The sequence below is a fragment of the Aphelocoma coerulescens genome, assembly GCF_041296385.1.
Source record: "Aphelocoma coerulescens isolate FSJ_1873_10779 chromosome Z unlocalized genomic scaffold, UR_Acoe_1.0 ChrZ, whole genome shotgun sequence".
Lineage (NCBI taxonomy): Eukaryota > Metazoa > Chordata > Aves > Passeriformes > Corvidae > Aphelocoma > Aphelocoma coerulescens.
Window position 1 is genome coordinate 89,590 of NW_027184085.1, and position 14,270 is coordinate 103,859.

Here is a 14,270-nt window from a genome sequence, read left to right on the forward strand (position 1 = left end):
CACAATCCTGCACCATCTGCATTAATTCAAACCTAACAATTAGGACACACTGAAGACTTCAACATTCCCAAGAAACACCCTGTTGCCTTCAACTCCCTGGGGTTTTTGCTTTGAACTCATACGGATTAGGGGATCAAGGGATTTCCCTGAAAAAAACCTGTGTGGTGCATGCTGGAATCCCCGATCCCGTGAATCCAGGGAGTGTTAAAAGCTTAAGTCCAACCTGGCCCACCATAAATTTTTGCCAACTATCCCCCAAATGATCAGGTTAACAGAACCCTGCTCTGGTGCTGCGTTTTTAGTATTGGAAAGCCAGGAATTACTTTATTCCCAGAGCGAGGCTCTGGATATGGGCTTGGGGAGAACAAGACCTTACCAACTTACAGAGCCAGGGGATGACGTTTGGGAACAATCCTGGGCTGCCTGGCAGCAGTTCATTGTACCTCTTGTCACCCACGAACACCTTCACCCACTCCTCCAGGAGCCCGGGCCAGCGGCTCTGCTTCTCTTGGAGCAGGAGGCATTCCCCTGCCCACGGCAGGGACCTGCAAACCATTCCGGAGTCAGCTCCGAGCCAGGGACGGGGCAACACCCCGTCCCACGGCTCCAGCGGCTCGGGCCCTCGGTAATTCCGGATCTGAGCCTCGTAATCCCTGCAGGGAAGAGGCCGGCTCAGGCCGGGATCGCAGAGGGTGGGAAGCGCCCGGGGTGGGCGGAGGCTCTGCCACCCCCACGGCCGCGGCATCCGCACAGCTCCGGGGGACGGGGCCCGCCCCGATGCCGCTCCCCGTCCCGTTATGCCGTTCCCTCGCTCCCCATCCCGTTCTCCCGCTCCTCGCTCACCGCCCGGGCCCGTCCATGCCCGCCTGTCCCCCGCCGACCGCGCCTGCCCACTCAAACTGGCCACGGCAGCCGCGCCACGCCTCCCCATTGGCCAGCCCTCGGCCCGCCACGCCTTCCTATTGGCCGCTGGCCCCGTCAATCACGCGGGAAACCCCGCCGCCCGCAGGCACCGCTCCCACGGCGGCCGCTACACGGCGGCCCGGGCGCATTCCCAGGGGAAAAGGAGAGTTGTTATCAACACTCGAACCTCCCAAGCGTTGTTATTGCTCAGAGAGCTGCGCCGGCACTGAGCTACTCCCATGCGCCTGCACGGCTTTGGGGAGGGGCAAGACCACGTCCCACTCCTGCCTGGAGAAATTTCAACGCCCTAAAAAGTCATTTCCCTTCTCTCTCTCTGACCCAGGGCCAAAGCAGCTGTGCAGAACAACCCGGGGGATTTATGGGAGGGTGATTCTCTCAGGAAAGACCCCAGACCCTGAGGAAACAAACCCACCCCAAATTTCCAGCTGAAAACACGCTGCTTCCTGAACGGCAGCGCACAAAACTCTCTATAGCCAGACAGGAGATGACAGACCGGAAAAAGCCAAAAGATGTGCTCTGCTTGCATGCACTCTCTGACTGGTAATTCCAAAGGAAATTCCCCACAGATCGTAAGCAGTCGCCTACAATTTGTCCTCTGCATTCATGACTGCCTTGGCTTTCTGTAGAAGTGTGTCAAACATCCATGCAGGCGTCAGGGCCTGGGCTGGCTCGTTTATGGCTCTTCCTGACAGGCCCAGGCCAAACCCAAGCACCCCCCTCACTGCTCCAGCCCCACTTTCAGGGAAATATTGACACGGCTTAGAAATACTCTCCTTCCCTGCAACTCACTCCCTCCCTGCGCATCCCCGGAGAGGATTTACTCCGTCCTTTGTTCCCGACAGCACCTCTCCAGCGCAAATCCCACTTCACACAGACACTGACTAAGCAGACCTAAGGCAGTGGTTCCAATCCCCAGCTGCAATCCCCAACTCCCTGTCTCCTGCACAGCTCGTCCAAGCACTCCCAGCAATCTCACCTCAGCCCAGACACTCTCTGTCCGCAGAGGGAAACACAACCCGATGGCACGCAGCTCTGGCACCACATTCCCTCTTCCCTTCTCCCTTTTTCCAGCACACCAGGCTGCTGGAAACGGCATTCCCTAGGCAGTTCATCCCAACACAGAGAAGAGGAGCCTGTCACTTATCCAAACCATGGGCAGGACAAGGGGGGCCCTAGCTGGCTTTGGCTGCTCTAATACCAAAGCTCTTGGGACGACTTCAGTGGTTTTTCCTGTCTTGAAAGAGTGCAGAAAAGCAAAGTTAATCCCACTGTGGACTCCAAGACTCCTGCATTTCCTATTTCTCCTATGATTGCTCACCATGAAATTTTATCCATGGAAAAAAAGCATGAAGAATAACACCATATCAAATAAAAAGTGCCCTTTTCCAGCATTTTTATACCAGGCATTAAAAAGATGCCCATTTCTCTTCCAGCATTGCTTCCCTCATTTTAGCAGAACCGTTTTCATCCCAGACCCCACTCATCAGCTGTTCAATCCTCTGGCACTGGATTTGGACAAAAGAAGGGACGCACCTGGATCGCAGGAAATCACAGAGAGAAACCCCTCCAAAACCTGACAGAGAAAAACAACAGGAGATGCAGGAAGACACATCCCTCATTTGCACATCCGGAGTGCTTTTCTAAAGACTTCTCTGCATCTGGATGCTCTTTGCACTTGGCAGCAAACTGCTTCCACTGCTTCCCACTCCAGCAAGGGGAACATCCCTGGAATTTCATGTCCAGTGTCTCTGCCTAAAGCAGCCCCACGGCAACACGAAGCTTCCCTCGGGCATTTCGTTTCTTTACCCCAAACATTCTCCCCACTCAGCCACAATCTAGAAAGAACAAAAGGGAAAAGAAGGAAGACCAATTAATTCTGACATAAGGAGTCTTGACTATCCCGACACACTGCCAGGTGAAAAAGCATCCCTGCCACTCTAACAAATCCCCCTGATACTGTCTCCATTCTGTATCAATTATTTAAATGTTGTATTAAGGAGCGTAAGGACACAATGCTTGGAATTCTCAAAAATGGCTCCGCCTGGCTACTCCAAGCACTTTCTCACCCGGGGAGCTGAGCTGTCCCACATTTAAACGCCACGTTTGATCCAAATCCCATAGAAATCTGATATTGTTTGGCTCCTGAGCTTTCCCAAAAGCTGTGCAGTCAAGCCTGGAAATCCTCACTGAAGCTTTGCCATGTCACATCGGGATTTACCCTTGGGAAAACCCCACTCTGAGCACTTGGGTTTCAAGAAGTTGCACCCAATGTTACAGGCACAGAATTCCTGTGGGGTTTGGCATTTCCTGCACCTCCAAACACGTGAAAAGAATGAAGTGCAGAGTCCCGAGGCTCCATTATTGCCATTCCCCTCACATCCCTTTCCTCAGCTGCACGTGGCTTTGTGCCTCCTCTGAAGGGCTGGAAAGGAATTTGGGAACCCCCCTCAGCTTCTTCGGTTTTCAGCTTTTTCTCGGAGCCGGCCCAAAAGGCAAACAGGAAAAAAAAACCCCAGAAGTGCACAAAATCCCAGCCCCTCCCAAGATGCAGCTCCTCACACCAAACCTTGGGAGAATCCCTGGTGCTTCCAACACCGCTGCAATCCCACCTGGAGCTGAGCTTACAGGGTGCTCTGCCTAATCCACATCCAAGCCTGGATAGCCCAAAGCCTGCAAGAAAAGAGGAGGCAAAGTGAAGGGGAGAGGGGGGGGAAAAACGGAGTTTTAGGTTTTTCCCGTGTTTGCAACAGGATTGAAGGGCAGGATGGAGAGGTTTTGTGGAAAAGAAGTACCAAAGGCTGCTTCATTCCCAGCAATTAGCGCTGCTCAATCCAAGAGGCCCAATCCACCAGGTTTAAACAGGAGCGGCCGACAGGATGGGTTATGACACAGATCTGTGAAGCTGGAGCCTTCTTCCTTCTCCCGGGCTCTCCCAGAAATTCTCCATGTCCGGACATGCTCCCGCTCTCCCCGCTGGGGAGGACGGACTTGGATAGCCCGGGTGACTGGTGAGCCTAAAACAATAAGTGATGCAGTGATCCAAGTGTTTTTCCCCAGGAAATGACATATTCTCTGGACCTGGGATAACCCATATCCCATGGCCTTCTCCAGGAAGAGTCCCAGCTGGATATGGTCTCCCAGAAAGGATTCCATAGGGGCTCACCTTTTGCTTGGAGCTCGGCTGAATTCCTCAGCAATGCCAGGGAATGTGGCCATTGGAGGCTTTGAGCAGATTAGGCTCATTTGCCTTTTGAGGTTTTGTTACCATCTCTCAGACTTCCCACTGGATTGTGGTCTCCAAGGAACATGTAAATCCCATTGGATTCCTGCTCTTTGGATATTTTTTGTACCATTCCTGTACAAAACGAGGCCCCCTGTTCGGATGCTTTTCCCCACCGTTCCCCAGCAGTTTTATCTGCCAGTCCATTCCCTGTGTTGGTTGGGCTCTTCCCAGATCTCTGAGCTCCTTCACAAGGCAGGAGGTCCATTTGGCCCAGGAACCGAACCCTCCCGAGGAATTGTCTGATGCCATCTCCACATTTCACAGCTGATCCTTGTGCTCAAAGGATCCCTCTTTCTTCCCTTCAGCCAATTCCAAGCCTCGCTGCCCCCAGCTGGGAACAGTCCCCAGGCCGATCCCTGCAGTCTTCCCTGCCAGGATCCTGCTCAGGAATCCATGGGAATGTAAGAATTAATTCTTCCCACCCCTGCTCAGTTCTAATTCCAAAGGATTTGGTGTCTGCCTTACCTGGCTGGAGCCTGCTTCCAACTCTGTTCTTGCTGCTTCTGCTGCTTTCCATTTCCCAGGAATTCCACCAACGGAGCGACAGCGTTTTCCACCTCCTCCTCCAGGATTCCCTCTGTTGCGTTCGGGTGCTGGAAGGATATCAAAACCTGGGCCTCACTATCAGGAATTATATCCCCGGATTTGTTCCTTTCCAAATGTCACCTCTTCCCAACAAAGCACTGGCCATCCAAGGAATTATAGAGAGCCATGTGCTGACCACTGCTTACTCCTCTGGAATGTCAGAGCTTGGAAAAAAAGGGCAGTTGAGGCTTTTCCTGGTGCTGCCCATCAAGTGTATTTTACCTAAGTGCCCCTGCCCATGCCTTTGCCTGTATCCACCAAAAATCCACCCGTTCATTCCCCAGCTGCTGCCTCCCTCTTTTCCTGGATCCAACAGAATTTTAACAGGTGAATATTCCCCTCTGGAAGAGCACCTTTCATTCCAAACCTAAGAACAAACAAATGAATCACTTTCCTTCGACCTTCCTTATTAGGATTCCACTGAGAGCAGTGGATGGAAAATGATCCTCTCCTGGTCCCTGCTGGATTCCCGGAGCAGGGATCCTTTCCCTCTTTCCCCCCACCCCCCGTGGTGCCCTCCTCCCCCTCCTGCCCCACCCCGCACCCTTTTCAGCCTTTGTTCCACAGCTTTTGCCTCCGGACCTCAGATCCTTTTGGTCTCCAGGAGCTCCCAGCAGCCCCACAGCCTTTCCTCTCCCATCCTGATCCTTTCTCCAGGAATGGAGCTCTGCATTGCAATTCCCTTCTCTTTTCTCCGACAATTCCCACCAACCCAGACCTAGAGCTGACACAAGGAACGCTCGGTGCCCACAAATCCAAATCCAGACCTGGCCATCCCTAAACCAGCAACTCCCGGACAATTTGCGTTCATTCCAACCTAACACTGAGGACTCACCTAATCCTTCAAAATTCCCAAGAAATATCCCGTTGCCTTCAGCTCCCAGGGGATTCTGCTTCGTGCTCACACGGATTTGGGACTTCCCTGAAAAACCCGTGCAGGGCACGCTGGAATCCCCGATCCCGTGAATCCGGGGAGTGTGAAAAGCTCGGTCCAGCCTGGGCCCCCAGAAATTTTTGCCAAATATCCCCCAAGTCCTCGGGACAACAGAACTCTCTGGTATGGCATTTTTGGCGTTGTAAAGCCTGGAATTACTTTATTCCTAGTGCTGGGCTCTGGATATGGCCGAGAAAATCCCGGCCTCCACACAGACCCAGATTCCAAACTTTTTGATACGTTTTAGCAAACCGAGAAATTCCCCTTCCCTGCTTCTTCTTAAGGGCATCCTTCTCTTCCCTTACCCGGCCTGCTCTCTCCCACTGGGCTGGGTTTTTCCCTTCCCATGCTAATTAGTCCCTACTTCTAGGAGGTTTAGGTACCTTTCTTCCCTGGCAGGGATTTCTTAACACAGCTACCGAGGCTTTGGGAGTCTTCTTTATCTTCTACTTTCTGGAAACACACCCTCTGATCCATAAATGCCACAATCCAGATGCCCAACTTCACCAAGACATCCTTTTCACCTAAAAACACTCATTCCCAACTCTTTTAAAGTTTTACCCCCGCAAAATTCCCCTGGTTTTCCACCGCTGAATTCCTCCGTCCTGATTCCAAGAATTTCTTGAATACCACGGGGCTTTTCTCAAGATTTACCCCCACAACCTTCCCTACGTGCCCACTGCTCACCACCTCATTTTTCCCTCAATGTCTTCGTTCTCCACCCCAGAGAGTTTGTCAAGTGTTGCCTCCAAGATGTTCCCCCTCTGTCCACTACTGAGTTCCCCATTTTGCCTTCAAAATATTCCTTCTGTCCCCTCCAGATTGCATCCACTTTTACCCCCAACATTTTACTTCCTCTACAATATTGATTAAACCTTTTCCACCCCAAAAATGTGCATTCCCTCCCTTAAACAGCACCTCAGCTTTTCCCTCAAAAATGCCCCAGAGAGAAACTCCGATTCAGCCCCCAAACTCCCATTTTCCTACACAAACAGTTCTTGTGGCCCCTCTCAATTCCCCCAGGCTTTCAGCTAAAGGAATAACTGGAAGCCTATTCCCTCATCTCTGCCCTCCTTTTGCTTTCCTGGAAAACCTTGCCATCCCACACTTTCTCCAAGAGATCTGCTGCGAGTACTGCAAGGTCTGCTCTGTCAGAGTGCCAGGGGGGTTTACAGCACTTGCTCCTCTGCATCTTCACCCTTTCATCAGCTTTCCCCTGGAACGGTGTTGTGGGAGAAGCTTGGAATTACCAGAAATGGATCAGGTTCACATTTTTTCCCCACCAGTTTTTATCTGGTTTGAAATTCCTGGAATTACCCTCAAATGTGCCCTAGAACAGTGCTGTGAAAGGATCAGTCAGAAGAACAGCCTGAAAGCAGAAAACCACCTCCAGCAGCAGCCGGAATGATCCCATTTCTGTTCTTACCTGCTCCTGCCAGAGCTCCCAACGGCCCTTCCCATTCCAAAACAAGAGCCATGCAAGACATTCCTGCTGTCCGTGAGGGTGAGGTGCCAGTTCTGGATGTTCTTTGCTGTGGAATCGGACAACAAACAGAGCGTAAATGATCTTGGTGGCTCTTCCAAGCCAAACCACCCCGTGATTCCTTGCGTGGATCAGCACCTGTCCCAACTCCATTCCAGAAACCTCCTCCCACTAACCCAGAACTTTCCTTTTTCCGCTCAACATCAGGGATTTGCTGCCGAGTGCCCCGGGCAGGGGACGCCTCAGCCTTCCCTGGGACGCCTCAGCATTCCAGCATTTTTATTCCAGGCATTAAAAGGATGCTCATTTCTCTTCCAGCATTGTTTTCATCCCAGACCCCCCTCGTCAGCTGTTCAATCCTCTGGCACTGGATTTGGACAAAAGAAGGGACGCACCTGGACTGCGGGAAATCACGGAGAGAAACCCCTCCAAAACCTGACAGAGAAAAACAACGGGAGATGCAGGAAGACATATCCCTCATTTGCACGTCTGGAATGCTTTTCTAAAGACTTCTCCGCATCTGGATGCTCTTTGCTCTTGGCTTTCTTTACAGGAATGCATTTGCTGCTAAACACATCTCAGGCCCTTGTTTGATCAGGATAAGGCGGGATGGAGATGAAGACTCACACAGGGAATAGCCAGGGAGATTCCCAGATCTCTGAACTCCTTCACAAGGCAGGAGATCCATTTGGCCCAGGAACCGAACCCTCCCGAGGAATTGTCTGATGCCATCTCCACATTTCATAGCTGATCCTTGTGCTCAAAGGATCCCCCTTTCTTCCCTCCAGCCAATTCCAAGCCTCGCTGCCCCCAGCTGGGAACAGTCCCCAGGCTGATCCCTGCAGTCTTCCCTGCCGGGATCCTGCTCAGGAATCCATGGGCTATGAATGTAAGAATTAATTCTTCCCACCCCTGCCCAGTTCTAATTCCAAAGGATTTGGTGTCTGCCTTACCCGGCTGGAGCCTGCTTCCAACTCTGTTCTTGCTGCTTCTGCTGCTTTCCATTTCCCAGGAATTCCACCAACGGAGCGACAGCGTTTTCCACCTCCTCCTCCAGGATTCCCTCTGTCGCGTTCGGGTGCTGGAAGGATATCAAAACCTGGGCCTCACTATCAGGAATTATATCCCCGGATTTGTTCCTTTCCAAATGTCACCTCTTCCCAACAAAGCACTGGCCATCCAAGGAATTATAGAGAGCCATGTGCTGACCACTGCTTACTCCTCTGGAATGTCAGAGCTTGGAAAAAAAGGGCAGTTGAGGCTTTTCCTGGTGCTGCCCATCAAGTGTATTTTACCTAAGTGCCCCTGCCCATGCCTTTGCCTGTATCCACCAAAAATCCACCCGTTCATTCCCCAGCTGCTGCCTCCCTCTTTTCCTGGATCCAACAGAATTTTAACAGGTGAATATTCCCCTCTGGAAGAGCACCTTTCATTCCAAACCTAAGAACAAACAAATGAATCACTTTCCTTCGACCTTCCTTATTAGGATTCCACTGAGAGCAGTGGATGGAAAATGATCCTCTCCTGGTCCCTGCTGGATTCCAGGAGCAGGGATCCTTTCCCTCTTTCCCCCCACCCCCTGCGGTGCCCTCCTCCCCTTCCCGCCCCACCCCGCACCCTTTTCAGCCTTTCTTCCACAGCTTTTGCCTCCGGACCTCAGATCCTTTTGTTCTCCAGGAGCTCCCAGCAGCCCCACAGCCTTTCCTCTCCCATCCTGATCCTTTCTCCAGGAATGGAGCTCTGCATTGCAATTCCCTTCTCTTTTCTCCGACAATTCCCACCAACCCAGACCTAAAGCTGACACAAGGAACGCTCGGTGCCCACAAATCCAAATCCAGACCTGGCCATCCCTAAACCAGCAACTCCCGGACAATTTGCGTTCATTCCAACCTAACACTGAGGACCCACCTAATCCTTCAAAATTCCCAAGAAATATCCCGTTGCCTTCAGCTCCCAGGGGATTCTGCTTTGTGCTCACACGGATTTGGGACTTCCCTGAAAAACCCGTGCAGGGCACGCTGGAATCCCCGATCCCGTGAATCCGGGGAGTGTGAAAAGCTCGGTCCAGCCTGGGCCCCCAGAAATTTTTGCCAAATATCCCCCAAGTCCTCGGGACAACAGAACTCTCTGGTATGGCATTTTTGGCGTTGTAAAGCCTGGAATTACTTTATTCCTAGTGCTGGGCTCTGGATATGGCCGAGAAAATCCCGGCCTCCGCACAGACCCAGATTCCAAACTTTTTGATACGTTTTAGCAAACCGAGAAATTCCCCTTCCCTGCTTCTTCTTAAGGGCATCCTTCTCTTCCCTTACCCGGCCTGCTCTCTCCCACTGGGCTGGGTTTTTCCCTTCCCATGCTAATTAGTCCCTACTTCTAGGAGGTTTAGGTACCTTTCTTCCCTGGCAGGGATTTCTTAACACAGCTACCGAGGCTTTGGGAGTCTTCTTTATCTTCTACTTTCTGGAAACACACCCTCTGATCCATAAATGCCACAATCCAGATGCCCAACTTCACCAAGACATCCTTTTCACCTAAAAACACTCACTCTCAACTCTTAGATCTTTTAAAGTTTTACCCCCGCAAAATTCCCCTGGTTTTCCACCGCTGAATTTTTCCGTCCTGATTCCAAGAATTTCTTGAATATCACGGGGCTTTTCTCAAGATTTACCCCCACAACCTTCCCTACGTGCCCACTGCTCACCACCTCATTTTTCCCTCAATGTCTTCGTTCTCCACCCCAGAGAGTTTGTCAAGTGTTGCCTCCAAGATGTTCCCCCTCTGTCCACTACTGAGTTCCCCATTTTGCCTTCAAAATATTCCTTCTGTCCCCTCCAGATTGCATCCACTTTTACCCCCAACATTTTACTTCCTCTACAATATTGATTAAACCTTTTCCACCCCAAAAATGTGCATTCCCTCCCTTAAACAGCACCTCAGCTTTTCCCTCAAAAATGCCCCAGAGAGAAACTCCGATTCAGCCCCCAAACTCCCATTTTCCTACACAAACAGTTCTTGTGGCCCCTCTCAATTCCCCCAGGCTTTCAGCTAAAGGAATAACTGGAAGCCTATTCCCTCATCTCTGCCCTCCTTTTGCTTTCCTGGAAAACCTTGCCATCCCACACTTTCTCCAAGAGATCTGCTGCGAGTACTGCAAGGTCTGCTCTGTCAGAGAGCCTGGGGGGTTTACAGCACTTGTTCCTCTGCATCTTCACCCTTTCATCAGCTTTCCCCTGGAACGGTGTTGTGGGAGAAGCTTGGAATTACCAGAAATGGATCAGGTTCACATTTTTTCCCCACCAGTTTTCATCTGGTTTGAAATTCCTGGAATGACCCTCAAATGTGCCCTAGAACAGTGCTGTGAAAGGATCAATCAGAAGAACAGCCTGAAAGCAGAAAACCACCTCCAGCAGCAGCCGGAATGATCCCATTTCTGTTCTTACCTGGTCCTGCCAGAGCTCCCAACGGCCCTTCCCATTCCAAAACAAGAGCCATGCAAGACATTCCTGCTGTCCGTGAGGGTGAGGTGCCAGTTCTGGATGTTCTTTGCTGTGGAATCGGACAACAAACAGAGCGTAAATGATCTTGGTGGCTCTTCCAAGCCAAACCACCCCGTGATTCCTTGCGTGGATCAGCACCTGTCCCAACTCCATTCCAGAAACCTCCTCCCACTAACCCAGAACTTTCCTTTTTCCGCTCAACATCAGGGATTTGCTGCCGAGTGCCCCGGGCAGGGGACGCCTCAGCCTTCCCTGGGACGCCTCAGCATTCCAGCATTTTTATTCCAGGCATTAAAAGGATGCTCATTTCTCTTCCAGCATTGTTTTCATCCCAGACCCCCCTCGTCAGCTGTTCAATCCTCTGGCACTGGATTTGGACAAAAGAAGGGACGCACCTGGACTGCGGGAAATCACGGAGAGAAACCCCTCCAAAACCTGACAGAGAAAAACAACAGGAGATGCAGGAAGACATATCCCTCATTTGCACGTCTGGAATGCTTTTCTAAAGACTTCTCCGCATCTGGATGCTCTTTGCTCTTGGCTTTCTTTACAGGAATGCATTTGCTGCTAAACACATCTCAGGCCCTTGTTTGATCAGGATAAGGCGGGATGGAGATGAAGACGCACACAGGGAATAGCCAGGGAGATTCCCAGATCTCTGAACTCCTTCACAAGGCAGGAGATCCATTTGGCCCAGGAACCGAACCCTCCCGAGGAATTGTCTGATGCCATCTCCACATTTCATAGCTGATCCTTGTGCTCAAAGGATCCCCCTTTCTTCCCTCCAGCCAATTCCAAGCCTCGCTGCCCCCAGCTGGGAACAGTCCCCAGGCTGATCCCTGCAGTCTTCCCTGCCGGGATCCTGCTCAGGAATCCATGGGCTACGAATGTAAGAATTAATTCTTCCCACCCCTGCCCAGTTCTAATTCCAAAGGATTTGGTGGCTGCCTTACCCGGCTGAAGCCTGCTTCCAACTCTGTTCTTGCTGCTTCTGCTGCTTTCCATTTCCCAGGAATTCCACCAACGGAGCAACAGCGTTTTCCACCTCCTCCTCCAGGATTCCCTCTGTTGCGTTCGGGTGCTGGAAGGATATCAAAACCTGGGCCTCACTATCAGGAATTATATCCCCGGATTTGTTCCTTTCCACATGTCACCTCTTCCCAACAAAGCACTGGCCATCCAAGGAATATAGAGAGCGATGTGCTGACCACTGCTTACTCCTCTGGAATGTCAGAGCTTGGAAAAGTGGGCAGCTGGAGCTTTTCCTGGGGGTGCTGCCCATGCAGTGTATTTTACCTAAGAGCCCCTGCCCATGCCTTTGTCTGTATCCACCAAAAATCCACCCGTTCATTCCCCAGCTGCTGCCTCCCTCTTTTCCTGGATCCAACAGAATTTTAACAGGTGAATATTCCCCTCTGGAAGAGCACCTTTCATTCCAAACCTAAGAACAAACAAATCATTCCCTTGGACCTTCCTTATTTGAATTCCACTGAGAACGGTGGATGCAAAATGATCCTCTCCTGGCCCCTGCTGGATTCCTGGAGCAGGGATTCTTTCCCTCTTCCCCCCCCCCCCCCCCCGCCCCCCCGCGGTGACCACCCTGCCCTGACCCCTTTTCAGGCTTTGTTCCACAGCTCGTCTCCAACTCTTGCATCCTTTCCCTCACTCCAGGAGCTCCCAGCAGTTCCACACCCTCTTTTCTCCCATCCTGATCCTTTCTCCAAGAACAGAGCTCTGCATTTCAATTCCCTTCGCTTTTCTCCGACAATTCCCACCAATCCAGACCTAAAGCTGACACAAGGAACACTCGGTGCCCACAAATGCAAATCCAGACCTGGCCATGCCTAAACCAGCAAGTCTGAACACACAATCCTGCACCATCTGCATTAATTCAAACCTAACAATTAGGACACACTGAAGACTTCAACATTCCCAAGAAACACCCTGTTGCCTTCAACTCCCTGGGGTTTTTGCTTTGAACTCATACGGATTAGGGGATCAAGGGATTTCCCTGAAAAAAACCTGTGTGGTGCATGCTGGAATCCCCGATCCCGTGAATCCAGGGAGTGTTAAAAGCTTAAGTCCAACCTGGCCCACCATAAATTTTTGCCAACTATCCCCCAAATGATCAGGTTAACAGAACCCTGCTGCGTTTTTAGTATTGGAAAGCCAGGAATTACTTTATTCCCAGAGCGAGGCTCTGGATATGGGCTTGGGGAGAACAAGACCTTACCAACTTACAGAGCCAGGGGATGACGTTTGGGAACAATCCTGGGCTGCCTGGCAGCAGTTCATTGTACCTCTTGTCACCCACGAACACCTTCACCCACTCCACCAGGAGCCCGGGCCAGCGGCTCTGCTTCTCTTGGAGCAGGAGGCATTCCCCTGCCCACGGCAGGGACCTGCAAACCATTCCGGAGTCAGCTCCGAGCCAGGGACGGGGCAACACCCCGTCCCACGGCTCCAGCGGCTCGGGCCCTCGGTAATTCCGGATCTGAGCCTCGTAATCCCTGCAGGGAAGAGGCCGGCTCAGGCCGGGATCGCAGAGGGTGGGAAGCGCCCGGGGTGGGCGGAGGCTCTGCCACCCCCACGGCCGCGGCATCCGCACAGCTCCGGGGGACGGGGCCCGCCCCGATGCCGCTCCCCGTCCCGTTATGCCGTTCCCCCGCTCCCCATCCCGTTCTCCCGCTCCTCGCTCACCGCCCGGGCCCGTCCATGCCCGCCTGTCCCCCGCCGACCGCGCCTGCCCACTCAAACTGGCCGCGGCAGCCGCGCCACGCCTCCCCATTGGCCAGCCCTCGGCCCGCCACGCCTTCCTATTGGCCGCTGGCCCCGTCAATCACGCGGGAAACCCCGCCGCCCGCAGGCACCGCTCCCACGGCGGCCGCTACACGGCGGCCCGGGCGCATTCCCAGGGGAAAAGGAGAGTTGTTATCAACACTCGAACCTCCCAAGCGTTGTTATTGCTCAGAGAGCTGCGCCGGCACTGAGCTACTCCCATGCGCCTGCACGGCTTTGGGGAGGGGCAAGACCACGTCCCACTCCTGCCTGGAGAAATTTCAACGCCCTAAAAAGTCATTTCCCTTCTCTCTCTCTGACCCAGGGCCAAAGCAGCTGTGCAGAACAACCCGGGGGATTTATGGGAGGGTGATTCTCTCAGGAAAGACCCCAGACCCTGAGGAAACAAACCCACCCCAAATTTCCAGCTGAAAACACGCTGCTTCCTGAACGGCAGCGCACAAAACTCTCTATAGCCAGACAGGAGATGACAGACCGGAAAAAGCCAAAAGATGTGCTCTGCTTGCATGCACTCTCTGACTGGTAATTCCAAAGGAAATTCCCCACAGATCGTAAGCAGTCGCCTACAATTTGTCCTCTGCATTCATGACTGCCTTGGCTTTCTGTAGAAGTGTGTCAAACATCCATGCAGGCGTCAGGGCCTGGGCTGGCTCGTTTATGGCTCTTCCTGACAGGCCCAGGCCAAACCCAAGCACCCCCCTCACTGCTCCAGCCCCACTTTCAGGGAAATATTGACACGGCTTAGAAATACTCTCCTTCCCTGCA